The sequence below is a fragment of the Solanum tuberosum genome, unplaced genomic scaffold, assembly GCF_000226075.1.
Source record: "Solanum tuberosum cultivar DM 1-3 516 R44 unplaced genomic scaffold, SolTub_3.0 scf00017, whole genome shotgun sequence".
Taxonomy (NCBI): domain Eukaryota; kingdom Viridiplantae; phylum Streptophyta; class Magnoliopsida; order Solanales; family Solanaceae; genus Solanum; species Solanum tuberosum.
Window position 1 is genome coordinate 845,230 of NW_006238943.1, and position 2,747 is coordinate 847,976.

Below are 2,747 nucleotides of genomic sequence, written 5' to 3' on the forward strand. Positions count from 1 at the left end.
AGATTACTCTTTTACTGATCTGAAAGTAGAGGTAGGGAGTGAGGACACACTAGTCCAACAGTATGATAGCCTTACGTATCTAAAAGAATAAGATTATTGAAGAATCTTGAAGAAGAACTTGATTAGAAGCCTTGAAACCCTAGCTTGAAGGTAAACAATCAAAAAAACCTTTCTTGAGATTCTTGATTTAGTTTTCTTGAAATCTCTATGGCCAAGAATTATGATTTTCATTAGTGAAGATGAAAATCTGATTGTTTTGAGCCTTTTATTAGTCAAGAAATTCATTTATGGTTTTCTTGGAGTTAAAAAGACAAAAACGATTGTTTTTAATATTTTCCCGTCGGCTAATTCGTAACAGCACTGTATAGATTACTAAAATAGTCATAACTTTTTCCTAAGAAATTGGATTGACGCGAAATTGGTGGCGTTGAAAAGTAGATTCTAATACCTTTAATTGGATAGGTTATGGCTCACGTAAATCTTTATATTCTAAGAGATATGGTCGTTTAAAGTTGACCCAAGCAGAATTTTACATTAAAACTTAATGAAACTTCAAGAACACTTATCAAGAACTCATCAAGAACTAAAATCTTTAAATTTCAAGAACGAAATTACGCTGAATAAATCATGATTGGCGTGTGGGTGAAAGAACCCAACACTATAGAAGCTTACATACCTCTTAGGGATTAAACTCATGGTGAAAATCCGCAACAAGATGCAAGAATCTCGGCGAACTCTTGATCCTCTCCTCTTTTCTCTTCTTCTTTTCTCTTCTTTTCTCTCAACTAAAACCCTAGGCGTAAACTAGGATTACAAAACTGACCTAATAGTATTAGACCCTTAAAATATTACTAAAAACGAATTAAATCTGATTGGGTAAAGAAAAGACCAAAATACCCCTTACTATTTCCGGTTTTGACTTTCCTTAACTGGATAACCTAACTTCAAAAGGCCATAGCTCACTCATCTGAACTCGAAACTTATCAAACTCAGCGGCCTTGGAAATATAATTCAAAGATCTTTCCTACGGTAACTGGTAGAACGCCTAAATCATCCTGAGCTAGGAGTTATGATCGTTTGAATTCAACCCAAAAACACATACTTAGCTTAACTTGTAAAATTTCAGATTTTGCTAATTCCAATTTAATTCTTTTTGGAACTCAAGGTGCTACATCTAGTGACCTTAACACTTAAGAAATTTTAATTCCTCGGTAAAATTCTAGTCACAACGAAGGATGGTTCAAGTCTTAGTTCGAAAAAATTTCTGGGGTGTTACAGTTAGCAACTTATGCAAATTAATGCAAAATCAAAATGTCACACCCCAAATCCGGATGTGATGGCACGTGTCCATTTCCCACTGGACACGTCAGCCTAACCCAACCACAACGATAGAGAAGTAGAAATACGAGAAGAAAAGATAATAAATAAGCGAAAGACTTTAATTAAGACTCAACACTACCCAGAATTTGGTTGTCACATGTACAAACCTCTAAATACAGAATTCGAATAAAAATATACAAGTCTCAGAGTATAGTTCTCGAATAGAACAAAACTGAAAGTAAAGATAACTCAAGGGCACGTCTGGAATGAACCGCTACTTCTCGAGTGTGTCCCCAAGCTCAATCTGCTAAAGAAACTACTAAGCCGAATCTGAGAGAGAGCTGTCAACCTACACAATTGTGTAGAAGCAAGGGTGAGTACCGAAAACCACAGGTACTCGCAAGTAACTCTAAACTAAGCAAAACTAGCAGCTACAAACAACTCCTTACAATCCCAACCGAACCACCGAAACTTCATTATAACAGCGAACCAACAACTTATACTACACAATTCATAATCAACATATATATCCAACAGTGTCTCAAAATCAACCTCATATCCTCATATAAGAGCAAATAGATCATATATCACATGAAGAGGGGCAAATAGGTAAAATCCACACACCACAGACAAAGATGAAGTGAAATGCGATGCAAATGCAATAATGATGTCATGTAGTCGTGATGCATGTCTGTCCTACGATACACATCTGTTGACGTAATCAGTCCGCGCTAAATACTCAAATCAGAACCCATGGGGGCCACACATGGACCATGTATCACCGCCGGAACCAGATCCCATCGGCATCCAAATCGCTAGCCGGAGCTAGTCTCAACTGTGTCTCATATCCATCCATCCTCATATCAGTGTCTCAGAACTCATGCAACAGATAGTTCACACATGGGATGAATAATGAATATGCACATGTCATCAAGCACAATCATATCACGATCACATCATAGTATTACACATCATCTGTTTCAACATCAATGTCTGTATCAATCATAGCCTACTCATGCTCTTCTATCCCCTCAATATGAGTTATCACATGACTTATTCAACAAATTCAAGTCACATATAACACATTTAGCTCGTTTTATTCCCCATCTTTCATTTACAACAATTCCAATCAACAAATAAAACCCATCCTCAATCCCCATTACTCCCCAACACAATTAGGAAAGTAGTCATGCGTAGTCTAAGAGTTTAACAAAGTTTAGAAGTCACTTGCCTCAAAACACTTCAACTAGTAACTCAAATTTGAGTTTTACCCTTCCGAGCACGCTCCAAATCACCACAATCCAATGAATTCCTTGCGAAAACCCACTTGAAATCACCTATTTTCGAGCTCTCAAAGTCTAAAAATGGAGAAATGGGTATTTTTCAAGTTAGGGGAAAATGGCTACTGGTTTTGGCTTTAAAAAAAG